Source organism: Protopterus annectens, chromosome 7.part0 (assembly GCF_019279795.1).
Source record: "Protopterus annectens isolate FY-2018-M chromosome 7.part0, PAN1.0, whole genome shotgun sequence".
In the NCBI taxonomy this organism is placed as follows: domain Eukaryota; kingdom Metazoa; phylum Chordata; order Ceratodontiformes; family Protopteridae; genus Protopterus; species Protopterus annectens.
This window is the reverse complement of record NC_056739.1, coordinates 816,329,138-816,341,650: the sequence shown is the minus strand read 5'-3', so window position 1 is coordinate 816,341,650 and position 12,513 is coordinate 816,329,138.

Sequence of the window (12,513 nt, the reverse complement as noted above, 5' to 3'; positions counted from 1 at the left end):
CAGCTTCTTCTATCCAGGGACTTCACCATTCAATCTTGCCAAGCTCTAAGCATTTCGATAAATTTCGAAAAATCTGCCTTGTCGCCTTGTCAATCTATTACCTTTATAGGCGCCACCTTAGACACACTCAACCTTTCAGCCAGACTCACAGAGCAGAGAGTGTCAGACATTCGGAACCAAGTTTCCCTTCTCTTACAATGCAACAAAGTCAAAGCCAGGCTAGTTTTGAAGGTACTAGGACTCATGGCAGCAGCTATTCCCCTTCTCCCCTTAGCTCGCTTTCACATGAGGATCTTCCAATGGATGCTGTTTACTCAATGGTCCTTTCAACAGCTCCCGATGTCCCATACCATATTGATAACTCAATCATGCAAGAATCAACTGTCTTGGTGGATCACATCACCTCAACTTCTCCGAGGAAGACCATTCACTCTTCCCCCCCAGTCGCCACGTTGACAACAGACGCCTCCCTGATCGGGGGGGGGGCATTATCAGGGCAGGACAGTCCAGGGCACGTGGCAACCTTTTGAGTGCCACTTGCACATAAACGTCTTAGAGATGAGAGCAGTGCTTTTAGCGTTGCAAGCCCTTCACGACTCTCTTCCCACTGGGACTATAGCAATTCAAACGGACAACATGTCCGTAGTGTGGTACATCAACAAACAAGGCGGAACCAGATCATACCCTTTATGTCGAGAGGCACTCAGACTTTGGCAATGGGCGATCTCAGCGTTTTCTGATAGCAACGCACATTCCCGGGAAATCCAACGTTATTGCAGACAAATTGAGCAGAGCAATTCTCATGCCCCATGAGTGGTCTCTAAAGAAATCAGTTCTAGAAGAAGTATTCCTAAGATGGGGCCAGCCTTGCTGTGATCTTTTTGCTACTCCCCAAAACAGCAAGTGTCACGACTTCTTCACTCTCTTCCCGTTACCAGGCCATCCCACCAGAGACTCTCTAGTCCACGATTGGCCCCGGGGACTTCTATATGCCTTTCCCCCCTTTCCACTGATATCTCAACTAATTCAGAAAGCCATCACCTTGAGAGTGACAATGATCCTCATTGCCCCTTACTGGCCTCGACAGATATGGTTTCCCTTTCGTCATCGTTACCTTTTGGAGCAGCCTTGGCATCTGGACCCAGTACCAGATCTGATAACCCACCAATCGGGTCAGCTGCACCAATCTCTGCCTTCTCTAAACCTCACAGCATGGTTTCTCCGATTCCAACCTTAGCCAGGCTTCCCTCAATATCTCGCTCGGTCCGAGATATCTTGATAGCCTCTCATAAATCTTCTACCCGGAAGATTTATAGTAGCAAATGGAAATGCTTTTTTTTTTGGGCAACATCAAATAGATCCCTTTACTGCACCTATCCAGTCTATTCTAGACTTTCTAGCAGAATTCTTTCATTTAGGATCTTCTGCATCTACCATTAGAGTTCAATTGGCTGCCATATCAAATTTTCATGTTGGTGTTTCAGAGTCTAGCCTCATGGCTCACAAACTCTGTAAAGCCTTTTTAAGGGGCGTATTTCTTCTCAAACCTCCAATCAAAGATCCCCCGCCTCAATGGGATTTGAACTTGGTTCTGGCATCTTTAATTCTTCCCCCCTTCGAACCGGTGGCTTCATGTTCTCTGAAGTTGCTTTCTTGGAAGACACTTTTTCTGGTAGCTATAACTTCAGCGAGAAGGGTATCTGAACTCCATGCTCTGTGCAGTCGTCCTCCTTAGTGTTTCACAAAGACAGGGTATCCCTCCGTACTAATCCATCCTTTTTGCCTAAAGTTTCCTCTCAAATAAACCTAAACCAAATTATTGATCTCCCCGTCTTTTTCCCTAACTATTCAAACAGGTCGGAACAAAAGCTACATTTTTTGGATGTTCATCGCCAACTTAGATATTACTTAGACAGGACTAAACAATTCAGGAAATCTAATCAATTGTTTCTGTCATATGCGGAAGGGAAATTGGGCCTTCCAGTTACTAAAGTATCCCTCTCTAGATGGCTCACCTCTACAATTACCTTCATCTATGAGATCAGACATCAAAAACTACCCTCAAGACCTAGAGCTCATTCAACTAGGGCATTAGCTACATCTGTAGCTTTTCAGGATAGGCTGCCAATAGATTCCATTTGTGCAGCAGCCACCTGGGCTTTTCCTCATACATTCATTTCACATTACAAATTGGACATGGTTTCCAGAAGCCATGCCAATTTTGGTTCCACTGTTCTCAAGAGTCTGTTCCGATAGGCCACCTGGGATAAGGTGCTAGGGACGCGGTCCCATCCAGCAAGAATGAAGGCGAGATTGACAACTTAACATTAAGAAGTTATGTACCTACCATAACGTTCCATGTTAGTTGTCTTCTTCTCGCCTTCTTTCTTGCGTCCCACCCTCCTTCCCCCAAGCCTGGACAGACCGACAGGAATTCAGTTTGTGTTCTTCTTCTGGAAGTTGTCATTCCCACACGTTCTTCCACCTCTTTTATCCTTACTGAGGTCTGCCATACTTTTATACAGATTGTTTTGAGGTGGGTTTCCCTACTCCATTCTATGGAGACTAGGATTGCTTGGTATAGCTATCAAACGAGATCTGAGTAGTTACCGCCTAGCATTGTGGGATATAGGGGAGCCTCGAGCCGGTGGAATTAGCTCTCGAGCTTTAGTATTGGCCGAGTCGGAGCCGAGGATCGGCTCCGAACCCATCCAGCAAGAAAGAAGGCGAGAAGAAGACAACTAACATGGAACGTTATGGTAGGTACATAACTTCTTATTTACAGTGAAAAAGGAAAAGTACTCCTTGCAAAAAAAAAAAAAAAAACAGAAACTCATGTACATAATATAACTTCATAGCAACTGTACTTTCCTTTATAAATATGTGACCACATTTGTTTACATTTGTCTTTGCAAAATTGTTTTCTACCTTTACTTGTTTGTATATTGTTTTTTGATTGCATTCACCTAGCCTATCTCTGAAATGGGTCCTTGATGTTTAGTGCACTATTCGAGTAAACAAGCAAGTGAATAAAACAAATCAATAAAAAGTGAACTTTGTAAAGGGTTGCATATATGTGATATATATGTGTTGAACATGTGAATGCTAATTTAAATTTGCAGTCAGCGTTTTTGATTGTTTTTGTTTATGTTTTTAAAAGATACAGCATTTGGTTAAAATAATAGCTTGTGTCTTGTGCGTTCCCATGATCAGTCACCTTCTGCAGTAAAGCAACTGATAGTGTTTACATATGTTCTTGTATGAAAAAGAGGTCTTAATAGCACTGCAGCTTGGATCATGCCAAAAATCAGATTTGAAGGCTGCCACTGTGGTATCCTCCTAAGAGTTTTAAATGTTTTTTTTTTTGTTTGTTTTAAATTTTTGAGCATTAGAGTAAAGGTTGTTAACTTCACTGAGCCATGGGGCACATTGCCCATTGAGAAAAAAGATTGGACTCCCAGCCATACATCTCCCCTCACTTTCATGCTGATGGCCATGTTTTTTGCTGACATTATTGCATGCTCCAAAGAGTTTAAGTATGGTTTCCATTTTTTCTTATCTGTATTGGAAAGATGTTTAACGTCTTTATTGGGCCAAGGATGTTTAATCACTGAGTCATGTGGCATACTGCCTGTTGAGGAGTAAATATCTGGTTCATGGCCATGTGGCCTCTTTCTGTATTCTGGTATCTGCGGGGTCATCATTTAGAGTGATCACGTTACAGCTAAAGACTGAGTGACAAATAAACACCAAATAACAGCAGCTCTGGGAAAAACGGTTGGAGATGACTTTATCAGTCCAAAATATGTACGATGCCAAATACAAGACGGAGCCAAAATCCAGAGTTCAAACCACATAAACGCCTTTATTTCCAACAGTACATTTTCGTCCTTCTAAACAGAATGACTTCATCAGATGTGACATGAAACAATCACAAACACATATTTATATCCTGTTTAAATTAATTGTTTGATTAAAACCCATCATTTATTTAAATAAGCTTGTTTGAAATCAACCAATCTAGTGTCTGTGCTCATGAATAATTCATCAAACTTTTTGCAGGGTGCTTCTTTAACATAAAAATCATTCTTACTAATAATGTCCTTACACTTAAATGTATTCCAACCATAAAATGAATTATATTATCCTTGTCAAAAACATTCTTGTTATAAAAACATTTTATATTGAATAGATTATTAATAAAAGTTTTCTCTAACTTGGGTTTGTAATGAATTCTTGTGAGAATGTTTGTGGAGAAGAAATGGAAAATTTAAAACATGAAAATAAGGTTAAAAAATGAATTATAAAATGTGAATATAAAATATTTACTTATAAAAAATTCTTATATGTGTATATATTTTTTAAAATGTACGTTAAAATTATTTCGTTGGATTTCATACCATTATAATTTGGCAGATCTTAATTTAAGTAATGGCATAATGGAGATGATTAAGACTGAGTGACACTGAACCATGCAGTGCATTTTCCTTGCAGGATTTTCACAAAAAATCTGATCCAGAGCCACACAACATTGGCATTGAACAACCCAAAGTAGCGTTAGGTCTGTTTTTCAAGGCTCTGACTTTTCCCATGGCTTCAGCATTACACTGCAGCCATCAGTCATTACTTTTTTTTTCACCTAGGTACCTGAACTCGAGGAGGGAGATGACATCATACATGGTCCCACAAGGGGGAGAGGGTTGTCAAGTCACATTTTCCATGCCCTGGCTGAGTTCATACTCTGGCTGGCTGCACACTGGCCAAGATCTATTCATAGCTGCAAGTCACAGCACATCCTAGGTTATCATTAATGGCCCGATCCTCATCGAAGGGGCATGCCTTCCTGGACAACTGATGAAAGACATCCAAAGGCTGGTGGAGCCCCGCAGTAGCTATTTACTTTTGCCTATATAGCGTTATGTCTTTAAGGTTTTAAATGTTCAGTAAAATGGTTTCATGAATACAGGACAACAAGGATGAATTTTGCACGCAGTTTGGCATTAACACCAGGGAGTGCACATGATATTTCACACTAATCCACAGGGAATAGTATGCCTGTGGCTCTGCCCAGTTCCAGGGAAACCTAGATGGCACAGTAAAGGCGTGCCCGATTCATTACAGTTTGCTCCAACCAGAGGAGAATGGTTAGTGCCACACATGTGCTTCATGGTGTAGCTATTCTACAAATATACTTTTTTAAACACCTTTATTAAAATATTACTTAAGACAAAGGCACATATACATTAATAGAAAAGAAAACAAACCTTATTAAACATTTTTTCCATTTACTCATGTTATACATTCCTTATTTTCTTTCTAACATTAGTCTTTCAGTCCAACTTTACATAAATCACTCAATTCCTGCCTTCCCCTTAAACCTCACTCTTCCTGAATATTATTCTGCATGTATTGTTCCCACAAATTCTGTTTATTTCTGTGTAATTTGTTCCTTACTTTTTGTAAAAACATCCCACTTCCAGTTCTCTTATTTTTTTCCAATATTCAACACTTCAAATAGAGTTGGATTAGGTTTAGATTTCCATTTTCTAGTAATTGCTTTTTTGGCAGATAACAGAATTAAACTTAATAAGGCTTTACAATGTCTAGGCAATTCAGATCATGTATCCCAGAAGAATCATTTGCTTAGCTACATCAGTTTGTTTCTCACTTATTTCTGAAACCTTACTCTGTAAGAATTGTTTTATAAATGTGCCAACTCACTACACTTCCAAAAAAAATCTTCCCAGTTAACCACTTTCTTCCCCATCACACCTCCTACATTTGCTATCAACCTGAGGAAAAAATATTTGAAGTCTGCTTGGAGTATAAAAATAACTATGCAAACACTTCCAAGTAAAAATCCTAAACCTTCTGGACTTTGTTGCATACTTTTGAGCCATACATACATCCTCCCATTGTTAGGTTCATAGGTTAGTTCTAGGCTAACTGCCCTTGTGGGCCATTTTAAACCTAGCCATTTACCCCATGTGAGAATCAAACCCTGCACCTTGTATCTGTATGGTAGGTTCATAAGTTCATAGGTTGGTACTAGGCTATCAGCCCTAGGGCCTATACAAGCCTAGCCATAACAATTCCCTGCCTGTTTCTTCCCACACTATTTACTTCCCTGAACCCCTGTCTAGCAGGGCGACTGACGTGATCCCTGGGGTGAATTTCCTTTCTCCCATCCAATCGTCAAGGTTCCTTTTGAAGAGGGCCAAAGAGGCACTCTGCTTGACATGTATGGGCAATCTATTCCAGAGTCTGGGGAGTCTCTGGGTCAGGAACCTATCCCTCCAGCATGTTTTGTTTATTGTGATGACAAGGTTTAGATCCCGTGAGCGTGTGGCTCTGAGGGATTGGGATTTCTTTAAGTGTAGCATGTCCAACCGCTCTGGGTTTGACATGGCCTTGTATGTTAAGCAGAGATCACCTCTGAGTAGACGATTTGCGACAGAGTATAGCTGGAGTTTTTTAAGGCGGTCAGCGTAGGGCATCTGCTTTAGGCCTGTGATTCTTTTAGTGAGGTATTTCTGCGGCCTTTCCAGTTGTTGCAGATGTCTTGAGAGTTACATACCAAACAGGGCGTTGTACTCTATAATGGGTCTAATGAGGGATGAGTACAGTGGGACAATGACCTCCTTTTTTCTGGATGAAAAGCCCTTAATGATGAGGTGTGCCACATAGAAGGATTTCCTAACTGTTGTGGTGATGTGGTTATCGAAGGTGAGACCACTGTCCACCTGTGTCCCTAAGTCTCTTATCACACTTTCGGTGTTTAGTGTACTGCCACCTATATGGTAATTCACAGATACATGTTTTTTCCCAAAGGGGATAACTATACATTTCTTGGCATTGAGCTTGAGCCCATGGCTCTGGCACCAAGCATCTGTTTCTGTAAGGCCCTTTTGTAGAGTATCCACATCATTTGAGATTTGGCTCCCAGTTTGCAGTCATCTGCGAACTTTGTTAGCCAGAGTCCCTTAGTGTTGGCCTGTACTTCAGAGAAGTAGATGCCAAACAAGAGCGGTCCCAGGACTGAACCCTGAGGTACTCCACTTGTCACTTGTCTGGAGCTGGATTTGGAGTCAGCTACTTTTACAGTGTGGGTTCTATCAGTAAGCCAGTTAGCAACCCATTGGGTGACATAGGGATTAATGCCCAGCTTAGTAAGTTTATCTATGATTCCAGAGTGGGGGATGGTGTCAAAGGCCTTGGCAACGTCTAGATAGGCTGTGTGGACCACTTTACCCTTGTCCATGGCTCTGGAGACTGATTCGAAGAAGTCAATCATGTTCAGGAGACAAGATCGGCCCTTCATGAATCCAAACTGGGTGGGGTCCAGTGTTTGAAGGTTGCCAATGTCTTTGTTTATAAGTTCCATGATAATACGCTCCATGGCCTTTCAGATAAGGCTTGTCAGACTGATGGGATGGTAGTTTTCGGGATCCAAAGTGGATCCCCCCTTGTGGAGTGGGATAAATGTAGCTCTGCTCCACTCGGGCACGAAACCTGAGGTGAGGCTGTGATTAAACATGACACTTAGGTGAGGTGCCAGTTCATATTGTAGTTCATGTAGTACACAGCCCGGGATGTCATCTGGTCTCATGGATGCTGTATTCTTAGCTTTGGAGAGTGCGTTTTTTACCTGTGTGGCCGTTATTACCGGAATTTGGCAATCTTCCGGTATTGAGATGGGCCATTTAGGGGGTAAGAGGGGGGTGAAGCTGGCACTGAATCAATCTGCCAGGATATTGGCAATATCCTTGTGATCAGTATATTTAATGCCATTCTGTTTTAGCTCAGAGCAGATCTGAGCATTGCCATTTAGATTCTTGACATAGTTATAGAATGCCTTGTGGTTGTCTTTGGGAATCTCTGGCAATTTTATTTTCGTAACTAGCTTTGGAGGATTTTATGAGGGATCTCAGTTTCTTACTGAGGCTGGTAAGGGAGTTTTTGCATCCTGGGAGTTTCCTCTTTTCTGCAACAGTTTCTTCCTTTTGTTGTAAAGTTTGTTTATGGCAGGGGACCACCAGATTGGCTTCCTTTTTTTGGATGAGAGCATCTTGGTTCTATTTGGGATGGCACGATTCATGCATGAGTGGATGTTGCTCGTACAGTGCCTTAATGTAGGATTCAGCAGTTGAACTTTCAGTTCCCGTCTGCATGGGTGCCATGAAGTTTGTCATTTTTGACTTGAGTAGCATGAAGTTGGCTTTGGAGAAGTTTTTTATGGAGGTTTCTTTACTGGGGGGGTGGGTGGGGGTGGGATGTGGATGTTAAGGGTGATTAGCTTATGGTCAGACCTGATTAATGAGGGGGTGACCATAGGTGTGGAGCATCTATTTCCCATGTTGGTAATGACCAGGTCTAGGATATTGGAGCCCCTGGTGGGACTATGGATTAGTTTATCCAGGGCTTTGGAATTTATGAATTCCAAGAACCGTTAGGCAAAGGTGTTGGTACATGAGTAGTTTTCCCAGTTAATGGCAGGGTAGTTAAAATCACCCAGTATTAGGGTGTTTGGTTCTATCTTAATATTTTCCAGTATGTTTAGAAAGGTGTAGTGGGAATCTTGGGGTATGGCGGGGGATCTGTAGCAAGCTACAGTTTGGATTGCAGTCTTACCTAGTGTTAGTTGCACCTGGAGAATTTCAGACGCATTGTGTTGGGCAGCTAGCCTGGTGGTGTGAATATTGACACTCCTCCACCTTTAGTGTTTTGGTCCTGGTTTGGTGGCCGAAGAGTGTGGTAAGAGTTGTAGCCTGGTACTGCAGGGGTGCTTTCTGGAGCCTTAAAACAGGTCTCAGTTACTGCACAGATATCGATGTTCTCCATTGTTAGGAGTGCCTCGAGAGAGTGCATTTTGAGATTTAGACTTCTAGCATTGAGTAGCATTACCTTCAGATTTTGCATGCTTGTACCTGTTACGGTGGTGGTGTTGTCCTTTGAACTTTGCCTAAAAAAGGCACCATAGTGGTGGCAAGAGCCTTAGCCAGTAATCTGAATCCCAGGGGCGACAGGTGCAGACCATCTCTGGCAAAGCATCGTGGTCTGTCAATCATGTCGTCCCAGGCAGACAGATACTGGATCCCCTTTGAATGACACCAGAAGCTTAGCCAGTTGTTGAAGTCAATCATTTTGTCCTTATATAAAAATCTTAACCATTATGCCAACCTCCCACCCTTTGTGAATTGCTTTTCCAGTCTCTGTCTTCCTAGTCTTTATCAACCTTCTGTGATTGTGATTGATTCTTATAGTAATCATGCAATATTTTATATGCCATACTAACTAGCCCCTTTTTAACAGCAGCTTCTGTTTGTAGATTTAACTAAAAAAGGCTACCAGAGTTGGTCTTTCACTTAGGAAGGACTACCATATGCATTTCTGTTTGCCTGTATGCTGATATCTCTAACCTGCAGTCCAGACTTCTTCTTGGCCTCATCACACTCTTACCTTTTTCCCTCTCTAGTTATTTGCTTCCAATACCTTGGTACCTTTGGCCGTTTACTCTAGTAAATTCCCACCCCCTTTTGCCTATTTTCTGTACTATCTGCTTGCAGTCATCCCTATTGGTAAAATCTCCTTTCTCCATTCATGTGCTGGCTTGGTTCCTACAATAATTTATACAGTTTCTGAATTTAATATTCTACATGGTGGTTAGTATCTGCATCAGAAGCGTCACTCTGTCCTTATTTCTTGACCCCCTCCCCCAGTGCTTCATTATCGTTTCTTTCCACTTTCAGTTATAACCTTTTGCTTGAGCTCTGTATATGAGCCTTAACTGTGTACCTTTTTAAGCTAGGCTTATATGTTATTAGCCTAGTATACACCTATGAACCTAAAAAATACCCTTCAAATTAGGTAAAATTAAACCGCCCTGTTCTTTTGCGAGAAGCAACTTATCCCACTTAACTCTTTCCCTCCCAGATAAATTCCTTCAACAGTTTATCATCCACAACATTTCCACTGGTTGATAAAAATGTGCCTGACCTGAATATAAAACTAAATGGACTAAAAGCATTTTCACTGCTTATATTTTACTGTCCGTATCCATAAACAAGAGCTTCCATTTACTATTTTCTTGCATTATCTTTTGTTTATTCTCTTCCCACATATCCTTAGCTGCCATAGCAGAAGTCTTTTTAATCAACACTCCTAACCACTTCCATCATATCATGTCCCCTTAAATATGGGTATTGCTGAACCATGTAATGAGTGAATACATTGTTTACAGATAGTCTTTTTCTTTTATTTTCATTAATTTTAAACTATGAAAAGATTTGAAACTGTTTTAAAATGTTCTACAACACTAATATTTTTGGATTCATCAAGTACATAATAATATTATCTGCAAATGATAATGCCAACTTCTGTTGATTAACATAACAATTATCTGAATTTCTGAGTTCCTTATTTTCTTTGCCAGTGGCTCTAAATATAAAGCACATGAAAATGGAGAAAGAAGACATTCCTACCTGGTGTCTCTGTTCAGACGCAACTTATTGGAGAAGAACCCTCCAACTTTAAAGCTTGTGTCTGATCTTTCATATATTGTCCTAATTAACATTATTGGATGCTGGGTCTAACTGGTCTCTACCCTCTTTGGGTAAGGCAGCCACTACAGTTTTCTTCCAAGATACTTCCCTTTTAAAAACACTATTAAACAAAATTTTCCAGATCCTTATCAATTCTTCCCTCCTAACTTCCAGACTTCCACAGGATTACCATCTGTTCTTGAAAACTTTACTGTAGACTAGTTATACATCACAATTTTTATCTCTTCTCCTCCTATCCAGCTTCATATAGGCCTATATCAATTCTAAACCATGATTATAAAGTGTTTGTCTATAATGGCTAAAAGAATGGCAAAGATGGTACCAAAATTATTAGATACAGATCATTGTGGTTTTGTGGAGGGGAAACAAACCAATGACAACATTAATAGAACAATAGCAATCCAGAGGGAAGCAGAATGTAAGAAAATAACACTGTTGTTGTTGGGTCTTGATGTAGACAAAGCATTCAGTAGAATAAGCTGGGATTTTATGAGTAGGGCAGTGAAAGCATTTGCATTCCCTGATAAAATAATAAAGTTGATTAGGAGGATATATGAGGGATTGGAGGTGAAAATTAAAGAGTGTGTGTGGGTCCTCTCTGATTAGTTCTGTTTGAGCAGAGGAGCCATGCAGGGGTGTACTCTTTCCCCTTTGTCATTTGTGTTATAAGTTCATAGTTAAGTACTAGGCTGTCTGCCTGAGGGCATCTATAAGCCTAGTCAGAATGTGTTGGCTTTCGCCACCCCCTTAGATTAGTTCCCTGTGCCTGTGTCCAGCAGAGCTATTAGTTCCCTGTGCCTCTGTCCAGCAGAGCCACTGCAGTGATCCCGGGGTAAATTTTCTGTTTCCCATCCACTCGTCAAGGTTTCTCTTGAAGAGTGTTAGTGAGGGGCTCTAGATTGGAATCCTGTTCCAAAGCATGGGGAGTCTCTGGGACAGGAATCTATCCCTCCAGCATGTCCTATTTATTGTTGTGGTGAGGTTTAGATCCCAAGAGCGTGTGGCTCTTGGGGATTTGTTTTTTTTAGGTGGAGCATGTCCATCAATTCTGTGTTGGACATGGCCTTGTATGTCAGGCAGAGATCACCTCTGAGTAAGTGGTATGTAACCGAGTACAGCTGGAGTTTCTTCATTCAGGCTGCATAGGGCATCTGTTTGAGGTCAGTAATCCTCTTGGTGAGGTACTTTTGTGGTCTTTCCAGCTGTTGCAGGTGTCTTGTAAGGTATATCCCAAATGGGGCGTTGTACTCTATGATGGGTCTGATGAGTGATGAGTAGAGAGGTACAATAACCTCTTTTGTTCTAGATGCGAACCCTTTTGTGATTAGGTGAGCCACATAGAAGGATTTTCTATCCACCTTAGCAATATGATTGCCATTTAGACATACTGGCAAAGAAAATAAGGGACTCAGAAATTCAAGGATATAATTGGTATGGTAATCAAGAAAAGTTAGCTTTATTTGCAGATGATATTATTTTACATTTCAGTATTATGGAACATTCGGAGAAAGTATCAAGTCTTTTTGGGATACAAAATTAATGAAGACAGAGCAAAGCCAATAGCTGTTAACTATCTACCCACACATGAATTGGTTCACCAATACCCATATTTATGGGGACATGATAAAATGAAGTACTTAGGAATATGGGTTAAAAAGATACTGTTATGGCAGCTAAGGATATGAGGAAAGAGAGTAAACAAAAGATGAAACAAAAAGTGAGCAATTGGAAACTCTTGTTATATGGATATGGATAGCAAGCTACAAGCAGTGAAAATTATTTTAGTCCCTTTAGTTTAATACACAGGTCAGGCATATTTTTATCAACCAGAGGAGAAGTTGTGGATAGCAATTAATAAAGAGTTGAAGGATTTTAACTGGGTGAGGAAGAGGGCAAGAATCAAGTGGGATAAGGTGATCCTTCCAAAAGAACACGGTGGTTTGAGATTGCC